The sequence below is a fragment of the Haliotis rufescens genome, unplaced genomic scaffold (genome assembly GCF_023055435.1).
Source record: "Haliotis rufescens isolate VD_foot unplaced genomic scaffold, xgHalRufe1.0.p SCAF_17, whole genome shotgun sequence".
In the NCBI taxonomy this organism is placed as follows: Eukaryota; Metazoa; Mollusca; class Gastropoda; order Lepetellida; family Haliotidae; genus Haliotis; species Haliotis rufescens.
In genome coordinates this window covers 14,495,697-14,518,675 of record NW_025963857.1, presented here as the reverse complement: position 1 = coordinate 14,518,675, position 22,979 = coordinate 14,495,697, and the positions used below count along the sequence as shown (strand labels likewise).

Genomic DNA, 22,979 nt, shown 5'->3' with positions numbered 1-22,979 from the left:
CAATCGAAACAATAATCTCATATCCTTAATTTGTTCAACACATAGGTCAAGACCCATGTGAAATGAACAAATCTTTGTTTGATTATGCTGACTCAGCGACAATTGTATTGTCAGGCAACTCAACAGAATTGCAAGTTGGAGCAGCTGACGCCAGTCTGATCAAGTTTCTGGGCAGTAACACCGCGTGAATCTATTATACACCATTACCTAAGGATCCGACAAATGATTGTCTTTAAAGGCGGTGCGGACTGGGATTTGTCCCCGACAATATTGAAAAACAAATTGCGTTAGGTTTTAATCCTCGGTCGATAACGATCGTACAACACCAGTGGCACAGCCAGCCATTGTTATGTCTCAGTGGTGATTGGCCATTTGAAGAGAAGTAGTGAGTGCTTTTCGATGCTGTAGCTGTAACCATTTGAAGATATTACTGAATACATTCTGGAAATGTCGCGGACAAAAACCGATAAAGGAGACTGAGTTTTAAAAAAATTCGGTGACATTTACAAAAAGTACTAAACCGTCGCGATGTTTCCAAACAGATATTTATAAGCAAATTCCAATGAATAAATAAATACAAAGGCTGAAACATAACACCAGTACCAGCGTTCGTCATCTGTTACATGCTATTAACGTTGCGAGTTGAATGGAACAGCACGAGTGCTCAAGTACACCTACATATATGACACTGAGTCTGATGCCAAGATGTTACCCATAATAACGGTTTACCATTCAACAGCTTGCATGTAGAGTCTCTCCTCGTCCTAGTAGCATGACCCTGTCCTATTAAGGTACAGTGCGGCTCGTTGACGCAGCAAACCTGGTTCTTCTCGGTCGACTGGTCAGTTGAATAGTTTGACTCTGGCCATTAAAGAGTTCCTCATGCGAATCTATGGAATTTCGTTCTCGTGGCCAAAAGGCATGCATGACCTGACATGATATGCACTCTAAAGGGACAATTGAACAGTTGTCCTTTAAAGTTTTAGATGTTATTTGTAGATTAATGTTTAGTTAACATAAACAAACTGCCGGGTGTAAGAAAGTATACACTTGAAAACTGGATTTGACCAATAACTTACAAACGTTATTAAAACGTTACTAGACTGAAACCAGTAGCCGAAACCTCAGATCCCCTAAACACAACTATGATATCCGTATGTAATTACCTACCTTCTTCTTGTTTGTTTTATTTTTATCCATCACCAAACATGAGTGGATACTTTTTTTTGCCCGGTTGTGTAGTTGACCTAAGAGTGAGTGAGTGAGTGAGTTGTGTTTAACGCCGCTTTTAACAGTATTCCAGTCATATCGCGGCGTGTCAGCTTAATGTGGAAGGAAAGCCCGAAGAGATGCAGGTCTTAGACGTTTACCACTTCGGTGAAACCCACGAACACGGCTATGGTGCTGAAAAACCTAGAAACATAATTGGGGCGAACCGGGATTCGAACCCATAATCATAGGTTTCTGGCGTGCCGAAGGGACGCAACTCTGCACAACGAATTGCGGCGCCTTAGACGACTGGGCCGCCCGTGCCCCCAGTTGACCTAAGAGAAATGAAGTGTCATGTGTCGGCAGGTTATCAAGTCCGGTCAGACTATCCAGTGGTTGATAGTATGGACAACATTAAATTATCACACCAGTTTTTCAGAAATCAAGGCCGGAGCACATGAGCCAGTGATTGATAGAAAGAACGACAACAAACGTCATAGAAGTATGAACGTAATCAACCTTGGACCAGACACGTGGTTGATAGAGTGAGCACCAATGAGCTGTAATGACTCTGGAACAAGCAAACCGTTGAGAGATGGTGTGAGATTCGACCCGCTCTGTAGCGGTGCGATGACAATGTTTACAACGTATTGTTATAGTGGGTACTTCCGGTACTCGACAGAACAATCTCATTCCACTCGTCTTCTACAATAATGCTGCAATTAGATTATCGACCTCTGCAGCATAGTTTTTTCCCATGACGCCTCCGTGGTCTAGTGGATAGAGAGAATAAGGTTGGTGGTTCGATTCCGTCACAGCATCACACAAAAAGTTCTTAAAAGATGGCACTTGTTGTTACCATGCCCCTGATTTTCTGAGTGGTAGCCGTGTTAAACTGCGGTATGGTATCTCAGTGGGATAGCACTATAAAACCGGCTTTCCCCCTTTTCTGTCGGTGATACAACACATACCTCGTTGGGGCGGTCGGGTAGCCTAGTGGTTAAAGCGTTCGCTCGTCACACCGAAGACCCGGGTTCGATTCCCGACATGGGTACAATGTGTGAAGCCCATTTCTGGTGTTCCCCGCCGTGATATTGCTTGAATATTGCTAAAAGCGGCGTAAACCCATACTCACTCACTCATTCACTCACATACCTCGTTGTTCTGATTGGTGCAAGATAAGGCGGCCATCCAATCAGACAAACACTAGGTAAGGGCTCACAGAACGTTTTTCTGTTCTGATTGGTGCACGATTATGTGTTCATCCAATCACATGTGCCTCCAGACAAAGGCGACGGGCTTACAGTACATGACGCGATGCTCTCATTGGTGCAAGGCAATATGCTCATCCAATCAAATGTGCTACTTGGTGCACATGATGCTCAAATCCAGAGACTTCATCTGATTATTATTTCGTCCAAAGTTTTGGGGTAATATCCGTATTCCTGTCATATAAATGCTCTTAATTTCATTACATTGCCTCCGTGGTCTAGTGGTTTACCATCTGCCCGGAGAGCGAAAGGTCGTGGGCTCGATCCCCGGCTGCGTCGTACCAAAATACGTTAAAAAATGGTACTTGTTGTTACCCTGCCTGGCGTTCGACATTAAGGGGCAAAAACAAGGACCGGTCGCTTGAAGTCTGTTTACTGTGTCTGAATGGGAGATTCATGTTTAGCTGCGGCATGGTATCTCAGTAGGCTAGCACTATAAAAATCGGGATTAGTCCCGGCTAGTTCAAGCAGACACACACACACACACACGTCGCTGTATAAGTGCAATTATTTTGGCGACGTTAATCCCCATTTCACCTGACATTACATTGATTTCTATGACAACACTTCACGATCTTGACACTGAGCAGGTATTTCTCGGAGACAAGATGGCGGTACACTAATGGTACAAACAATTGGCTAGTTAAAACAGCACTTACATCGCATAGTGCATTTCTTCATATGTGATGCTGAAACGCAGTGTACACACGCAGATGAAGTATTGACGTTGTTAGAAATAACTATAATAGCCATGACAAGCAGAGTGTTCAGGGGCAGAGACTACAACCTGGCACGTTACGAGCAGACAGGTCCACATTAGGCCAGACCTTTAACGGCTGCGGCTTTGCATAAAACAGCAGACAGCTTCTAATCTTGAGAGGCGGTGGGGTAGCCTAGTAGTTAAAGCGTTCGCTCATCACACTGAAGACCCGGGTTCGATGCCCATTTCAGGTGTCCCCCGCCGTGACATTCCTGGAATATTGCTTAAAGCGGCGTAACACCATAACACTCACTCTAATCTGGAAGTTGCCAAGAGGTGAATCACTTAGCTGTGAAAGAATGGGCTGAATGGAGCAATGGCGAGACATTCAGACAACTACAATCATTGTGGTAGACTTTGAGGTGAGGTGAGGTGAAATTGAGATTAACGTCGCGTCCAAGATTATTGCACATATATAGCGACGTGCATGCACGTGTGTGTGTGTGTGGCTGCTTGTACTAGACCGGACTGATGCCGATTTATAGTGCTAGCTCACTGAGTTACCATGCCGCAGTTTAACATGAATACCCAACTCAGACACAGTATACTGACTCAGAGCCGACCAGTCCTTGTTTTAACCCCTTATTGCCGAGCGCCAGACAGGGTAACAACAAGTACCATCTTTTAACGTCTTTTGGTATGACGCGGCCGGGGATCGAACCCCGGACCTTCCGCTCTCCGGGCGGACGCTCTACCACTAGACCCCGGAGGCGGTCGGTAGACTTTGATACATCACATGTAACATGTACCGGGACTCTATAACCACTGGTTTTATACACGTGTTGTGTTTCAACACAAATGACACTCGGAATCTTCCTTTCTGTTTCGCGTTATTTGTCCATACAGAAAGACCCGCTAGTCAGGAACCCCGCCCTTCTCTCGGATGCTTTTGGGAAAATCTATATTCAGACATTTCCACCTTACTTTGTGTCCATGGTCCGTTAATCAGGACATTTGTTAATCCGGACTACATCACTGGGAAACGCATCGTCCGGATTAACAGGGTTTCATTGTATACTGGGGCACGGGTGGCCAAGATGTCTTAGGCGCCTTGGACACGCCAGAAACCTTTGATGGTGGGTTCGACCCGATTGTTTCTAGGTCTGTGTAAAATTGTTTTGGCCATGTCAGATTAACTATAGTCATGTGAGAAAGTCTGGTGCTTTTTTAAATTCCTTTTAGCAGTATAAATGTTATTTTAAAATAAGCCAAACAATCGGACTTCCCTACAACATCATGACGATATATATCTGCAATACTGTTCAAAGGGGCGTTAAAACAAATTCACCCACCCAAGTAATTGTATATTTGGCACAAACAATCCATGCCATCTCCTAATTGTAAAGTACACATGGATAGTCGCGTTGCTTTTCACAAATTGAGCAGAATACATTGTCGACATTGATAAATTTCGTCTCTACAATTAAGACATGGCAAGAAATTTGACATCCGCTTCAATTAAGCTCACAAATGCAATCAAAGTCAGTCAACAAGACTTTAACGATTTCTGAATATTTGTTGATGAAAAGGGGCAGAACTGTCATCGCAAACAAGAACTAATTTCAGGCTACCAGAAAAAAAGTAGTTTTTAAAGTGAGGTTTGAAATACAAGTGTTAAACAAATACAGGCGGATATCGATTGGCGAGTGTTTGTTGTGAGCTTCCATGTCCAACCATCAGAGCATGGCACAGGTATTCGCCAGTAGCTCGGGGTTTTGCGCAAACATCAAACATGTCGAAATGGATACCACACATGAGAACATTAAAATTAGGGCTGGCGTTTGCGAGAAATATAATTATTGCAGTAGTCGTTCCATATCGATGTTGAGGTCTGCCGTTATTTTTGTTTAGATGAAAGGATGCATTTTTTATGACGTAGTTCTGTTTAAAGTCGCAATAGACGATATGTCTACGTTTTTTCTGCATGGAATCGTTCAAACACGGAGTATTGGGATTCAGGGCAACCGTAAAGTCTTATCAGATGTGTTGATCGCAATTACCGTTTCATTACCACTACTCCAATTTGTCAGTAGCAGTAGTAGAGGTAGTAGTGGTAGTAACAGGAGTAGTAGTAGTAGTAGAGTAGCAGTAACGTAACAACTACGGTCGTGGTAGTTGTAAACGACCCTAGTAGTGATAAAGTCATTGGAGCAACAGCACAAATGTGAAGATGAATACCCTTAAAACATTGACGTTTTGAAATTAAATAAATCACATTGTTATGATCACTAAGGTAACGTCCATCTTGGGTGCTGCGATAGGGGCCTGAGAGTCTTGTTTGAAACACATAATCTGGAATAAATGTATTTGTCGTCAGGTTCTAGCCAAGGAAAAACATTGGTCGCTGAACATGATATTCTGAAATTATTTGGCACCGCCTTCCATGATAGTAAACAATAATGCTTTGAAACACTGGCTGAAAATATAATCTGTTTCCTACAAGCCGAGGCCATGAATAAATTGTCAGTCACTGCCGCGTCACAGGTACTAAGCAGAGAGCATTGAAGTAGCGGTTCGACATGGCAAATTAGAACATTATTTTGACAAAACTCATTTACGTGTAAATATTTACCTGATAGTATACATATGAACATCAGGTTTCAACAAAAAGCAATTCCTCAAACGACGGGCATAAACAGTTTGTCTTAGACAATAATATCGTCTTCTTTAATTGGTTAACGTTTGGGAATGGCACTGAGGTCCAAACAGTTATGTCGACTGTCGTGTCAATTTCAACCTCAATCACAATCACCAAGAGCAACGGCGTGGACGGCCAAGTCAGGTTTAGATGAGATTTGATAGGAAATCGATCACTCCTTGGGGTATCCAATAACGATCAGAAAATGAACCGTATTGACGAAGAGTGCCATGATTAGAACCCTCTATTTACTTACTAAACCTATATCAATAACTCCATACTTGAACATCGCGATTACCGAGAAGAGGAAACATTACCATTAGCAACCAATGTCCAATACATACAATTGCAGCAAATCTATAATGTCTTATATTGGTTTGTTGGTTTAATGTCAATCACTATAAACATTTAACTGACCTTTCCAAAGAAACTTCAGAAAATGATTGCTAAAAACCGCATCATATGAACTAGGGACACAGTTTACAATCGGCTCCAACTTCTCTTGATTTGTTTTCTCAACGAATCGATGAAAGATTCAATAGCAATAGGAAATTTCACCATAGTCGACTTACCTGAGTTCGGAAGGACTACGTCCGCAGCCTTTGGTATAACGAATAAAATATAGTTAGAGGTAGCTCCTTCAATTCAAAACAATTTAAGCGTCCAAATCACAACATTCTTTATCCGAAGGACCTGAAGAAATCCTCCGCCAGAGAAAACAGGTCCCAAGTCAGGGTAGACGAACGCTTTGCGAGTCGAGGGATGGTGCCGGTGGACCTCTCTCCTGGCGTATTGATTGTGGCTCGGCTAGCTTTAATCAGCCACCAGAACTAGTTGTACTGCAAGCAGTTCTCACAGTCTCAACTGCGGCCGGTTAATTAGAACCAGTGACAGGAAAATAGCATTTGCTTGTAGCAGCAGGTGTTGATAGTTGTTTTAGGGCGATGTAATGAGAATTCGGTGATTTCATCAGATCTGGCGTGGGGCTGAAGATAGTGCAGCGTAAATGTTCCCTGGTTAGATATGATCACTTAATATAGTGGGTCGGAAGAGTTCTCGTATGCGGCAATCTGATTTGAGATCTGATAAAAAACATTACTGTGTAATGACTATTTATTTATTGTTTTACGCCGTCAGCAATATTCCAGCTGGAAATAATCGAATCTGAACCAGACGAACCAGTGATTGATATCATGAGCAACGTCCCACATCATCCGGGTGCGATGACACACACACAGCCCATTAACCCTCGATTCATTTAGGGGGCGGTCGGGTAGCCTAGTGGTTAAAGCGTTCGCTCGTCACGCCGAAGACCCGGGTTCGATTCCCGACATGGGTACAAAGTGTGAAGCCCATTTCTGGTGTCCCCCGCCGTGATATTGCTGGAATATTGCTAAAAGCGGCATAAAAACCATACTCACTCACTTACCTGATCCATTAAGTCGCCTCGTACAAGCATTGTTTGCTGGGCCCTATGTTAACCCGGAATCTGGTACACTCTGGTTTCACAGAAGATAAGGAAAACCATTTAGGAATTTTCCTTTGAAGAAAATGTGTTACCCAAAATATGTAATAAATAATCTTTACTTCAAACAACTAATTACCTTTGAAAAAGGACACGAATTAAAAGCGAAGGATTTAATTTCGGCTGAAGCGGTATTAAATGAGACTCACAAGGTCGTTGCAGCGTTATTTAAGACAACGGAGAGCCGGATAACTAACACCTCCAAGACAATGCCTATCAAGGACAAATATCCCGTTTCAGAATCAAAGCACAAGATGCCATTATTCATAACATATTCTCTCTATTACCATTCAATGCATTACCAGAAATGCGAGTGAGTGAGAAATTTGACGAGAAAGAATCTTTTCATATAGCGATTCATCTCCCCTCGAGACTGGCTGTTTGCTCGGCGCTCCGACGCAATTCACACCGCCTTTGATTACAGTTGCTTGTGTTTCATGATCAGAGGATCGGGACCCATAATATCAACACTCACGGACAAAGTGAAAGGTCAAACGCAACACGAGATTGAATGTTCACGCTACAAAGTTACCACAACCTTTACCGTCGTGAACTTCAATACCTTGATAAAAAAAACATCAAACTGATTAATGTAATCTTCAAAACATGGTAATCAAAAACAAATCAAACAAAGAAACTAACAAACCACAATACAAAAAAACCCCAAAACAAACAAACACGTAAATAAAAACAAAACCAAGAAATGATGATGATGGTTATGAAGAGGGGGTGGTAGCTCGTGCTGACAATGCAACTAAATTCATAATAATCAATTTGGGATTCAACGCCATGATCATAGGACTATGGAACAACTATGGCATGGTTACAAGGCCAAAGTGAAGCTTTCAAAACATTTTGTGGTAGACATGTGGAGGAAATTTCCAAATTTGACGCACCCGTGACCAAAATAATCGCCTGATGCAATTCCATATTTTTGCTTGTACAACATAATCCCGTCTTTTTCAGGTGAACACTTGACTTGACTTTGCATGTGTTTGTGATGCGTGCCAACGGTCGGGCAGAATACGTTCACCTTTTCGCGAACGCCTGTTGTCATCACTATTTCATAGTGATTCATAAACACATGCTCATGATATAGTCTGAATCGTACAACCGAAGATTTCTTATAAATATGGAAAGGGTTTTGTAGCTTTGACCTACATAAACCAGCCGCGGCAAGCAATGTTATCCGACGGAGTGTCACTTTCTGCTTCACGAAACAACATGTGGTTAACATCAATGATGCAGACACCAGCAACGTCAGCGATGTAGTCAACCGTGGTGGAATGAGTTGCTGGTTCTATTGTGAGCCTTGGTTTTCTGTATCAAACTTGTGGTTCACCAAAACATCCTTGCTTTGTCAGCACAATGATTGTGTTTGTGTGGTTTACCAAGGCTCCTTGGTTTGTCAGCACAATAATTGTGGTTCCCCAAAGTTCATTGGTTTATCAGCACAATAGTTGTGGCTCCCCACTATTCCTTGGTTTGTCAGCACAATAAGTGTGGATCACCAACATTCCTTGGTTTGTCAGCACAATAATTGTGGTTCACCAAAATTCCTTGGTTTGTCAGCACAATAATAGTGTTTCGTCAAAGCTCCTTGGTTTGTGAGCACAATAATTGAGGTTCACCAAAGTTCCCTGGTTTGTCAGCACCATAAGCATGTTTGTGCGTTTCATCAAAGTGGTAAAAAGTCAAGGATATTTGTGCAAATTTGGTCAATTTAGAAATATTGTTCAAAAGCAATGCACTTACTCATATTCCCAATATCCCAATTCTAAAAGTCCAAATATTTCAAGATTTTTATCTTAATGAGTTTCAATGATCCATTCATGTAATTTTCACCACTACGGTTATAACGAACTTAAAGGGACCACTAAATTTAGTTCGTTATATCCGTAGTTCGTTATAAGCAAATATACAGCATAATTACAGCAAATCGACGGGGCCAACAAAAAAGTTCGTTATATCCGTCAGTTCGTTATAAGCGTGTTCGTTATAAATGTACTTTACTGTACTCCCAAAGGAATCAGTTTCAGCAAACACTCGAGATTGCTTATTCGTTGACACACATTAATTATTTCTTCTGTGGAAACTATACAATTTGTATCTAAAAAACATTCAGATACAACCATTAAGATTACAGAACGCGGATCTGTGCAAATTAAAACACATCATTGTAATTTATGACAATAGACGCATCTATTGACAAAGGCTTCTGGTCTAGACCTACACGCATCGATAGCACCAAATATCAAATACCCAGATTACTGGCACGCATAACGCATCCTTGGCAACGCTATTGTTCTTTCATCTCTATTTATGATTGTATATATCCATCGACAGCTAGATCGTGTTGTTATTAAACATAATCTGTGACAGTTGTCCGAGGCCATGTATTATCCCTTGATTTACATCTTCGTTCTCTAATAAAACATATTACACAGCGAGGAGGATGCCTGATCGTCATCCCATTCCGTCATAGTTTCAGATATATCACCATCTGTCACAACCCATGCTTGTCGGAACAGACTACCATGCTTGTCGTAACAGACTATCATGCTTGTCGTAAGAGGCGACTAACGGGATCAGGTGGTCAGGCTCGCTGACTTGGTTGATGCATGTCATCGTATCTCATTTGCGTGGATCGTTGGTTATGGTGTCTATCACAGGATTGTCTGGTCCAGACTCGATTATTTACAGACCGCCGTCAGACAGCTGGAATATTGCTAAGGCGGCTTTAAACAACAAACAAAATACAAAAAAGCACCTGTCAGGATTGTCTGGTCCAGACTCGATTATTTACAGACCGCCGTCAGACAGCTGAAATATATAGCTAAGGCGGCTTTAAACAACAAACAAACAACCCACAAAAACACCTGTCAGCTTATTGTGGGAGGAAAACATTAAGTGATGCTCTGTGATGAAGCGCACGAACATGGAAATGGTGCTGATAAACCACACCCAAACTATCCCCTGTCAAACACGTGGATTAGGCTCCCTTGAGTGAGTTGGCAGTTTGCTCGAGCCGTCCACGAAACAACATCAAATATACAGAAACCAAAGGCAACAATAACATCCGGTTGGTACAGATTGGTTTCTAACTTTACCGTGACGTGTCGTAGATGTCGTGGGGGTGTCTACCGAAACATGGAGGGCGAGAGTTGATCGATTTTCCAGACCTTGTGGGACTTGTCAAAACAGCCATGTTGGACAGTATACAATGCACAATGGACGAAATAGTCGCTAAATACTGAGATTGGCTACCGGCACATTGAAACATTTTCATTTCTATACACTATGGAGCAGTTAAGTGTTATCGCACCAGTAATTCAAAAATGGGTGTTACTGTCTGGTGATGTGGAACTTAATCCGCCCCCCTCCTCCCCCCCCCCCCAAAAAAAAATAAATAAATAAAAAAAATAAAATAAAATGATAAAATTGATAAAAATCAGATAGACATTGACATCGATACTTCATTCCAAGGCCCTTAGTATGAAAAGAGATTATATTATTGACGTTGCTCTTTCCCACCCAACATGTCCCATTACAAAGACTAAGGTGAGTGGTAGGCAGTTGTGAAGATGTGAAGATGGTTATGCAAGTCAGCGTCATGTTGTCTTGGAGAATGTCTTGCCCTCGAACCTGGGCGAGATTACCCGCCTTCAGGTGTGATATGACGTCATGGGATTGGCGAGTGCCGTGTTCGTCGAGTGAAGTGATCACACCTTCGTTTACTGCTTTTTGGTTTAAAAATAACTTCATCAACGTTGGCAGCAGGAGAACCTACTGAAGAAAATTAATGTATGTATGTATGTATGTATGTATGTATGTGTGTGTGTGTGTGTGTGTGTGTGTGTGTGTGTGTGTGTGTGTGTGTGTGTGTGTGTGTGTGTGTGTGTGTGTGCAGTAGAACACGGATAGAGCGAACAAACGGATACAACGAACTGTTAAAAAATCCCCGATTTATCTCCTATATATTATCATATAAAATTTACGTACATAACGAACCCTCTACAGCGAACTAACGGATATAGCGAACTGATATCTGATCACCGACAAGCCCATCTACCACTGATTAGTGACGTGTATAGCGAACTGAGAAATCTCACTCAGAGTCAAGTGTCACTGACAATTGGCTGTACGCAATCAGACGCGAATCAACACAATTACTGGTGACGATTCAACCTAGTTAAACTTGCATTATGTTAATCTTAATTATGATCAAATAATAACTTCAGATACAATTTCGTCCGACCATTGCATTAATAATTTTGGTACTTTTTAACTGAATCACCGGTAGATGCGGGAGGAAACGTGTATAAACGTGAATTGTATTTTGTTTTAGCCAAGATGGCGGACGTTTCCGGGCGAAAACGTATATAACGAACAACGAATATAACGAACTGATTTCTCCGGTCCCTTGTAGTTCGTTATATCCATATGTATGTGTATATGTTATATGTATGTATTCATTTTAGTTCAATCACTGTGAGATTTCGGCGTTTCCCTAGTCCGTCGTACTTGTTGTTAGAGCCATCTAACATGGAGTGTAAACAATTATCCGTCTAAATGGGTTGTCTATAATGAGCCGTCTAAATGGGTTGTTTGTAATGATCCGTCTAAATGGGTTGTCTAAAATGATCCGTCTAAATAGGTTGTCTAAAATGAGTAGTCTAATTGGGTTGTCTACAATGAGCCGTCTAAGTAGGTTGTCTAGTCTAAAATGAGTAGTCTAATTGGGTTGTCTAAAATGAGTAGTCTAATTGGGTTGTCTACAATGAGCCGTCTAAGTAGGTTGTCTAGAATGAGTAGTCTAATTGGGTTGTCTAAAAGAAACCGTCTAAATGGGTTGTTTGTAATGATCCGTCTAAATGGGTTGTCTAAAATGATCCGTCTAAATGGGTTTTCTGTAACGGGCCATGTAAATGGGTTGTCTGTAATGATCCGTCAAAATGGGTTTTCTAAATGATCCGTCTAAATGGGTTGTCTAAAATGAATCATCTAAAGGGTTGCCTAAGTTATCCGTCTAAATGGGTGGTCTCAAATGATCCGTCTAAATGGGTTGTCTAAAAGAATCCGTCTAAATAGGTTGTCTAAAATGAGCCGTCTAAATGGGTTGTCCGACTCTGTGCCTGATTGTATGTCATCGTGCCACGATGGTCTGGAGCATACTCATGCTTTCAGACACTAGTTTGTCTCGTCGAGACAAGTATTTCCAAAGGACATATTAACTCAAGATTCACATCCCACTGTTGTGTTGTTTCTCAATATTCATTTGATATATTTGTCAACCTCAACTGAAACCCGGTCCCGTGTTACACGCATGGCACACGCGTGTGTGACGAGTGACCCACGCGTGCACAACGGCATGCACACGCGCTGCACACGCGTTGCACACGCGTTGCACGCGCGTGTTCAACGGGAGCTCAACCCGTGTGTAAACCGTTGAGCACCCGTGTCACATGCGTGTGACACGGGTTCTCACCGTGTGTGAGGGGAATGAACTTCTGGGAAGGAGTGTATCTGAATGTAGGGTTGAATAACATTCAGCTTCACTCAATATACAATATAGTATAGACCATTTAACATTTATCATATAAATGATGCATAGTTCAAACATAGATTTCGACCCGTGAAGATCCGGGTTAGATTAGGTCTTCAGCAAACTATGCTTGCCGTAAAAGACGACTATGCTTGTCCTAAGACGTTGACTCGCTGACTTGGTTGATGCATGTCATCGATCTCAAATGCGTGGATCAATGCTCATGATGTCAATCACTGGATTGTCTGATCCATATTCAAATATTTACAGACCGCCGTCATATAACTGGAATATTGCTGAGTGCGGCGTTAGACATGAAACAAACAAAGCAAACAAACAAAATCGATTTTGCTGTTTCTGTCTACTCATTCAGTATAGGGGCGGTCGGGTAGCCTAGTGGTTAAAGCGTTCGCTCGTCACGCCGAAGACCTGGGTTCGATTCCCGACATAGGTACAATGTGTGAGGCCGATTTCTGGTGTCCCCCGCCGTGATATTGCTGGAACATTTCTAAAAGCGGCGTAAAATGATCACTCACTCGCTCATTCAGTATAAACCCTCCACTGCTGGTGCATGGCTGGTAGTGTTTCTTTGATGCAGGGACTCGCGTAAGCTTCTCCACAGACACTGCCAATATCTGCTCAGTGTAAACCAGGATCCTTTCTGTTGTCTCGTGTTCAGCCCAAACGGAAGTTGCATTCAGGACAAACCAGATCACGATGAGTTTACCGACCGGTTCTGACAGCAATAGTAAGACCACTGCCGACTCCCATCCTCACGGGCAGACTAGAGATCCACTTTTGTGAGGGTAAATGAAATTCGATGAAGAATATCGTATCTTCTCTCTCGTTAATCTTCGCCATTCCAAATTCAGGCCTTCGTGATATCCCAATTTGGTATTGAAGGAGACAATCGAGTGATGATATTTCTATCCAACAACTCACAATTGATGTCGTCTGCTCCCACGAACGTAACCTCAGTTTTCGCGCCAAATCCTCTGGGAAGTGAAGTGATCATTTAAACTGTGTATGATAGTTTCTGAAAGCTCTTGTCTATCTCAGTCTCATCAGTGGAGCTTTAAAACACCGAAACCGGCCGTGAAAAAAGCAGATATAGCTGTATTGACAGACATGATGGGTAAAGAGTATGAGGGGGAAGAATGGTTGCCACTTTGGTCGCCCTCCTCAGCCTATTCTACCGAGAGACTTGGCAAGTAGAAGACCTGTGGTCGGGGGTACACTGCAGATATTGCATAGGTTACAGAAGCGCCACGTTTACAATATCAGAGAACGAGAGCGTACCAAATTCTTTAAAGGTGCTACCAATGTACCAAATCCGGAACAAACGCAGTTGGAAGGTTGGTGTGATGAACAATTTTTACCCAGATGTTGACAGCTAACGGAGGTCTTAGACGTTTACCACTTTCGTGAACCCCACGAGCACAGGTAGGGTGCTGACAAACCTAGAAACATAATCGGGGCGATTCAGGATTCAAACCCACAAACATAGGTTTCTTGTGTGCACAGCGAATTGCGGCGCTTAAGATAACTGGGTCACTCTTGCACCGTCAAAACCGCTGGATCTTGGGGGTAAGTCACGAAGATGTTTATCACACGTCAAAGATCACGCTGATAAATCAAGGGTGACAATCAGGATCCTGGTACAGATAAGGGACATTACTATGTACATCGAACTGCGGTGCTGCGAACCACAAGGCCACCTTTGTTCCTTTGTGCATTGGGGTAGCCTAGTAGTTAAAGCAATAGCTCGTCATGCCGGGTTCGTTTCCCCTCATGGATATATTGTGTGAAGCCCATTTCCGGTGTCCCCCGCCATGATGTTGCTAGAACACTGCTAAAAGCGGCGTAAAACAATACTCGCTCACTCATCTTCTCAACGAATTCGAAAGCAACGAGTGACGTTACTCTTGTCTAACATCAGTGAAGTACACCCAAATACTCCTGACACCAGTGGAGCAAACGACTCCTACGGAACAGGAAGTGACTTGATGGAGCACTAAACTTGAAAGTGATGAATGCGACACTCTAACGTGACACATATATGAGAGTCAATTTCCGTAATAATCATTTGAAAGAATCAATCATGTCATTTTTAAGCACGAGTCCCTGATAACATACTCATGTCAGTGATGTATTGCACTTGTTTAAATCATAAACGCAAATTTCAATCTTAACAGATGGGCAAATTTCGAGAGGACACGGCGAACTGTTTTCATTCTTGGATCGAAAACATACAATTTATGCCCAGTGTTGTCATGTTGTAAGGCCCACTTAATACAGTTAAAAGGAAAATACGCTGTTTTGTACAGCGATCAGGTGAGTGAGTGAGTTGTATTTAACGCCGCTTTTAACAGTATTCCAGTTATATCACGACGTGTCAGCTTAAAGTGGGAGGAAAGCCCGAAGTGATCCAGTACAGCGATCAGGTGAGTGAGTGAGTTGTATTTAACGCCTCTTTTAACAGTATTCCAGTTTTATCACGACGTATCAGCTTAATGTGGGAGGAAAGCCCGAAGTGATGCAGTACAGTGATCAGGTGAGTGAGTGAGTTGTATTTAACGCCGCTTTTAACAGTATTCCAGTTATATCACGACGTGTCAGCTTAATGTAGGAGGAAAGCCCGAAGTGATCCAGTACAGCGATCAGGTGAGTGAGTGAGTTGTATTTAACGCCGCTTTTAACAGTATTCCAGTTATATCACGACGTGTCAGCTTAAAGTGGGAGGAAAGCCCGAAGTGATCCAGTACAGCGATCAGGTGAGTGAGTGAGTTGTATTTAACGCCGCTTTTAACAGTATTCCAGTTATATCACGACGTGTCAGCTTAAAGTGGGAGGAAAGCCCGAAGTGATGCAGTACAGCGATCAGGATGTTATGTTTGTAACGCTCAAAAGTGTGATAAGGAAGAGTGGAGTTTATTTTGATTTGCAATATGTTTTAGACAGTTGTCAAGGCAACACACCGTGAGTAGTTGTGTAACCGGGTGTGGTAGTGTATCACAGCGGTGCTCACAGTGACACTTCCTTCTCATTGTCAGTGGCGAGTAAAGGACATTCTGACTATCTCTCAAGGGCCAGTTCCACAAAGCGAACTTAGTGCTACGACTGTAGTAATTACCCTTATGTAAACTGGACTTAAGATCGTTTTGTAATACAGGGCCCAAAATGTGAGACAGTGCCGTAGCCAGCCCTTGGATTTTTTTTATATAGAAAACAGTGTTATTTGAATCATGAAAATACAAGTTGGGGACAAGTGATACTTGTACAAATATTTGCCTCCCTGTCAACAAAAGTTAACTACTGCCTTGTGTGAGTGGTAGTTAATACATATTTATGGTTTCATTTTGTTTTCATATCGAAGTTTATTGGTAATATTTTGGGCAAGTGAAATATGAGTGTATGAGTGAGTGAGTTGTGTTTAACGCCGCTTTTAACAGTATTCCAGTTATATCGCGGCGTGCCAGCTTAATGGTGCAAGAAAGTGATGCAGAAGTGATGCAGGTCTCAGACGTTTTACAACTTCTGTGAAACCCACGAGCACGGGTATGGTGCTAACATACCCAGAAACATAATCGGGGCGAACCAGGATTCAAACCCACAACAAAGGTTTCTGGTGTGCACAGCGAATTCCGGCGCTTAAGATGACTGGGTCACTCTTGCACCGTCAAAACCGCTGGATCTTGGGGGTAAGTCACGAAGATGTTTATCACACGTCAAAGATCACGCTGATAAATCAAGGGTTATAATCAGGATCCTGGTACAGATAAGGGACATTACTATGTACATCGAACTGCGGTGCTTTATACCACTAGGCCACCTTTGTTCCTTTGTGCATTGGGGTAGCCTAGTAGTTAAAGCAATAGCTCGTCATGCTGGGTACAATTCCCCACATGGGTATATTGTGTGAAGCCCATTTCCGGTGTCCCCCGCCGTGATGTTGCTAGAACACTGATGAAAGCGGCGTAAAACAATACTCGCTCACACATCTTCTCAACGAATTCGAAAGCAACGAGTGACGTTACTCTTGTCTGACACCAGTGAAGTACACCCAAATACTCCTGACACCAGTGAAGCAAACGACTCCTACGGAACAGGAAGTGACTTGATGGAACACTAAACTTGAAAGTGATGAATGCGACACTCTAACGTGACACATATATGAGAGTCAATTTCCGTAATAATCATTTGAAAGAATCAATCATGTCATTTTTAAGCACGAGTCCCTGATAACATACTCATGTCAGTGATGCATTGCACTTGTTTAAATCATAAACGCAAATTTCAATCTTAACAGATGGGCAAATTTCGAGAGGACACGGCGAACTGTTTTCATTCTTGGATCGAAAACATACAATTTATGCCCAGTGTTGTCATGTTGTAAGGCCCACTTAATACAGTTAAAAGGAAAATAGGCTGTTTTGTACAGCGATCAGGTGAGTGAGTGAGTTGTATTTAACGCCTCTTTTAACAGTATTCCAGTTATATCACGACGTGTCAGCTTAAAGTGGGAGGAAAGCCCGAAGTGATGCAGTACAGCGATCAGGTGAGTGAGTGAGTTGTATTTAACGCCGCTTTTAACAGTATTCCAGTTATATCACGACGTGTCAGCTTAAAGTGGGAGGAAAGCCCGAAGTGATCCAGTACAGCGATCAGGTGAGTGAGTGAGTTGTATTTAACGCCGCTTTTAACAGTATTCCAGTTATATCACGACGTGTCAGCTTAAAGTGGGAGGAAAGCCCGAAGTGATGCAGTACAGCGATCAGGATGTTATGTTTGTAACGCTCAAAAGTGTGATAAGGAAGAGTGGAGTTTATTTTGATTTGCAATATGTTTTAGACAGTTGTCAAGGCAACACACCGGGAGTAGTTGTGTAACCGGGTGTGGTAGTGTATCACAGCGGTGCTCACAGTGACACTTCCTTCTCATTGTCAGTGGCGAGTAAAGGACATTCTGACTATCTCTCAAGGGCCAGTTCCACAAAGCGAACTCAGTGCTACGACTGTAGTAGTTACCCTTATATAAGCTGGACTTAAGATCGTTTTGTAATACAGGGCCCAAAATGTGTGACAGTGCCGTAGCCAGCCCTTGGATTTTTTTATATAGAAAACAGTGTTATTTGAATCATGAAAATACAAGTTGGGGACAAGTGATACTTGTACAAATATTTGCCTCCCTGTCAACAAAAGTTAACTACTGCCTTGTGTGAGTGGTAGTTAATACATATTTATGGTTTCATTTTGTTTTCATATCGAAGTTTATTGGTAATATTTTGGGCAAGTGTAATATGAGTGTATGAGTGAGTGAGTTGTGTTTAACGCCGCTTTTAACAGTATTCCAGTTATATCGCGGCGTGCCAGCTTAATGGTGGAAGAAAGTGATGCAGAAGTGATGCAGGTCACATACGTTTTACAACTTCTGTGAAACCCACGAGCACGGGTATGGTGCTAACATACCCAGAAACATAATCGGGGCGAACCAGGATTCAAACCCACAACAAAGGTTTCTGGTGTGCACAGCGAATTCCGGCGCTTAGGATGACTGGGTCACTCTTGCACCGTCAAAACCGCTGGATCTTGGGGGTAAGTCACGAAGATGTTTATCACACATCAAAGATCACGCTGATAAATCAAGGGTGACAATCAGGATCCTGGTACAGATAAGGGACATTACTATGTACATCGAACTGCGGTGCTTTATACCACTAGGCCACCTTTGTTCCTTTGTGCATTGGGGTAGCCTAGTAGTTAAAGCAATAGCTCGTCATGCTGGGTACAATTCCCCACATGGGTATATTGTGTGAAGCCCATTTCCGGTGTCCCCCGCCGTGATGTTGCTAGAACACTGATGAAAGCGGCGTAAAACCATACTCGCTCACACATCTTCTCAACGAATTCGAAAGCAACGAGTGACGTTACTCTTGTCTAACATCAGTGAAGTACACCCGAATACTCCTGACACCAGTGGAGCAAACGACTCCTACGGAACAGGAAGTGACTTGATGGAACACTAAACTTGAAAGTGATGAATGCGACACTCTAACGTGACACATATATGAGAGTCAATTTCCGTAATAATCATTTGAAAGAATCAATCATGTCATTTTTAAGCACGAGTCCCTGATAAAACATATTCATGTCAGTGATGTATTGCACTTGTTTAAATCATAAACGCAAATTTCAATCTTAACAGATGGGCAAATTTCGAGAGGACACGGCGAACTGTTTTCATTCTTGGATCGAAAACATACAATTTATTCCCAGTGTTGTTATGTTGTAAGGCCCACTCAATACAGTTTAAAGAAAAATACGCTGGTTTGTACAGCGATGAGGATGGTTTGTTTGTAACGCTTAACAGTGTGATAAGGAATATGTTTTGGACAGTTGTCAAGGCAACACACCGGGAGTGGTTGTGTAACCAGGTGTGGTTGTGTATCACAGCAGTGCTCACAGTGACACTTCCTTCTCAGTGTTAGTTGTGAGTAAAGGCCACCCCCCCCCCATCCCTCCCTCCTGTATGTTTTTTAATAGAAAAACAGTTTTATTTGAATCATGAAAATACAAGTTGGGGACAAGTGATACTTGTACAAATATTTGCCTCCCTGTCAACAAAAGTTAACTACGGCCTTGTGTGAGTGGTAGTCAATACATATTTATACTTTCATTTTGTTTTCATATCGTAGTTTATTGGAAATATTTTGGGCAAGTGAAATATGAGTGTGTGAGTGAGTGAGTTGGGTTTAATGCCGCTTTTAACAGTATTCCAGTTATATCACGGCGTGTCAGTTTAATGGTGGAGGAAAGCCTGAACTGATGCAGGTCTCAGACGTTTACCACTTCTGTGAAACCCACGAGCACGGGTATGGTGCTGACAAACCTAGACACATAATCAGGACGAACCGGGATTCAAACCGTGATCACAGGTTTCTGTCGTGCCCAAGGGACGCAACTCTGCACAGCGAATCGCGGCGCGGCCACCTGTACCCCCAGTAAAATATGAAGAGGGCTTGCAACAGTTTTTTAAACAAGTCCTATCCAGTGCACTTCGGACACTAATTCATACACTGCCCCTTAGTACTCGAGTTATGAACAGATTTATACAAATGTGTGTTTTCGAAGCCATTGATACTGGGAGTTTTGTGAAAAAAACCATTATCCGTGATATTGCTGGAATATTACGAAAACGGCGTAAAACACGACTTACATATTCCAGATGTCTGTGTAAGGTCAAAATGCCTCTAAAACAAATTGTTTTCATTGATCGAAAATTGTCCTTGACGCCATACAGAAGGTGGCGAGTTAATTTAACTGCAGCAGATTTGTAGGAATGAGAGCCTGTTGAATAAAGGAACTGACGGTTTAAATATTAAACACACATCTGTGGATCAATGAACGGGGACATGCTGCTCGTCTTGATGCCGTGGTTACTGCAGGAATTGTCTTCAATGAGACATATATATATATATATATATATATATATATATATATATATATATATATATATATATATATATATATATATATATGTATGTATATATATATATATATATATATATATATATATACACACACACACACACACACACATATATATGCGTGCGAGTGATTGAGTGAATATAGCTTTTCGTCGCTTTTAGTTATATTCCAGCAATATCACGGCGGGAACTCCAGAAATGGGTATCACACATGGTACCCATGTTTGGAATCGAACCCGTGTCTTTGGCGTGACGAGCGAACGCTTTAACCACGAGGCTACCCTACGGCTCCTATGCGTGCGAGAGGTCGTATAGTTTAGCCAGAGTACACCCAAACATGCCAATCATATTTGTCTGGAATAGATCTCCAGATTTATTCCTCCATTACACTATATGAGAATTGATTGTGGGACCAGCCGCTTTCAGAACATGAAGTGAAGGGAATATATATTGTAAAGCGTGGATGTTTCTCAAATATTCTCCACCAAATTACCAAAAGTATGTTTTTGTAATATTTTGTCCTTATTTTTTTTACATAATAATTTATTCTGATTGAGTCCACATATGTTTTCACGAAAGTGGCATGTGGTGCAGACCCGCAGTTGGTGTGTTAAACTTACTGCACTCGGAAAAAATACGTTTTGACCTCAGTCCGCAATGACACGACACTGAAGTAGCCGTCCAGTCAAATCACACTCATGGTCGAGGGAAACGATGGATGTTAGTTATAGGAGTGATGGAGGTGGTGACGATATACAGATATATTACACTAGATAATTGACGAGGATATTTTCCCGTCGTCAGTATATGTCCTCTTGTTATTCGTCAGTCGGATATAAAGCCAGGGACTCACGGTGATCATATACTGGTTGGCGGGATGTAAAGCGAGGGACTCACGGTGATCATATACTGGTTGGCGGGATGTAAAGCAAGGGACTCACGGTGATCATATACTGGTTGGCGGGATGTGAAGCAAGGGACTCAAGGTGATCATATACTGGTTGGCGGGATGTAAAGCAAGGGACTCACGGTGATCATATACTGGTTGGCGGGATGTGAAGCAAGGGACTCACGGTGATCATATATTGGTTGGTCGGAAGTAAAGCAAGGGACTCACGGTGATCATATACTGGTTGGCGGGATGTAAAGCAAGGGATTCAAGGTGATCATATACTGGTTGGCAGGATGTAAAGCGAGGGACTCACGGTGATCATATACTGGTTGGCGGGATGTAAAGCAAGGTACACACGGTGATCATATACTGGTTGGCGGGATGTTTTCAGTGATCCATTCATATAATTGACCCCGTTATTTTACATTTTAGGAATCTGTTTCGTCTGATAATTGAGACTGATTATTCTCTGGCGTTGACGTTTCATCTGAAGTATAAAGCGTTAATACTTGACAGTGGCACCAGTGTCAACAAAAACACCAAAAAATCATTCCTTGTCCATTTGGAATCGTATCGCATATTGCCCTGTTCTTCTTTCTATGCCTTCATTATGATCACAGATGCAGGTACATTTTAAACCGACCAAACCCAAAACTAACAGGTGAGCTGTAGAATAATGGTGAAACTAAAATTTCTCCAAGAAACAACAGAAAGGATACGAAGTAAAATCACTAATTTCTAATCATTGGTGTCCCTCCCCCCCCTCCCCACCCCGTTGTTACTTATTAATAGTTATCCTTAAAAAAAATACTTGAAATCCTCAAAAGATTCAGGGTAAAATCGCTAAACACAAAATGAATGCATTTTTTAGTAATTATGGAAGCTGAAGAATTTCAGTTTTCAATTTCAGTTTACCCACCTCGTAAATTTTGTTCTCAATAATAAAGTGTGAACAATAATTTACCCGAGAAAAGTTAATATACACCCATACGTTTTTTGAACATTTATTTTCAAACTGAGCTATTTAGAATTTGATTAAAAACCACCCATTACGATTACAGATGAAGGATATGTTGTCTGTCTGTAAAATAAAAGACGCATTTTAACCTATGACAAAAGATTTATTGGCAAACGTTTCTGTTCCAGACCTACACTCACCAATAACATCAAATGTCAAACACCAGATTTACTGACATACATAATACATTCGTTAGTCCTTGGCAACGCTATTATTCTTTCATCTCATTTGATGATTGTATATTTTCCCCGATGGTTAGATCGTAATGTTATTAATCATAATCGCCATGTATCACTATCCTCCATCGATTATCCAGTGTTTGACATCTCCACTCTATTATGTATGCATGCATGATCCCTAACCTTCATCCATTTCAGAAAGATTTCCACCCGTCAGCTCATTGGGGGGGGGGGGGGGGGGGGGGGGGGGGAGAAGCATTAAGTGATGAAAAGGACTTTGAGAAAGCACACAGGCATGATGTTGATAAGCCACAGGTAATACATTGGTGCTTTCAGTCTGAATATAGACTATGCTATTGACATTCCTCTGTTTTCCACCCAAGATATCCCATTACAAAGACTCGGTAAGGTGAATGGAAGGCAGTTGTGAAGATGATTGTCTTGCAAGTCATCGTC

The 22,979-nt window shown here is 42.0% G+C and overlaps 1 protein-coding gene across 1 annotated transcript in view; it reads right to left on the bottom strand.

The window, feature by feature from the left end:
• LOC124140864 (sodium- and chloride-dependent transporter XTRP3-like) overlaps positions 1 to 6,717 on the bottom strand; it is a 63,497-nt gene extending 56,780 nt beyond the window's left edge. The window contains exon 1 of the mRNA XM_048397620.1: positions 6,451 to 6,717. The gene's annotated coding sequence lies outside the window, so the exon portion shown is untranslated. The remainder of the gene's footprint in view (positions 1 to 6,450) is intronic.
• Positions 6,718 to 22,979: the final 16,262 nt, after the last annotated feature.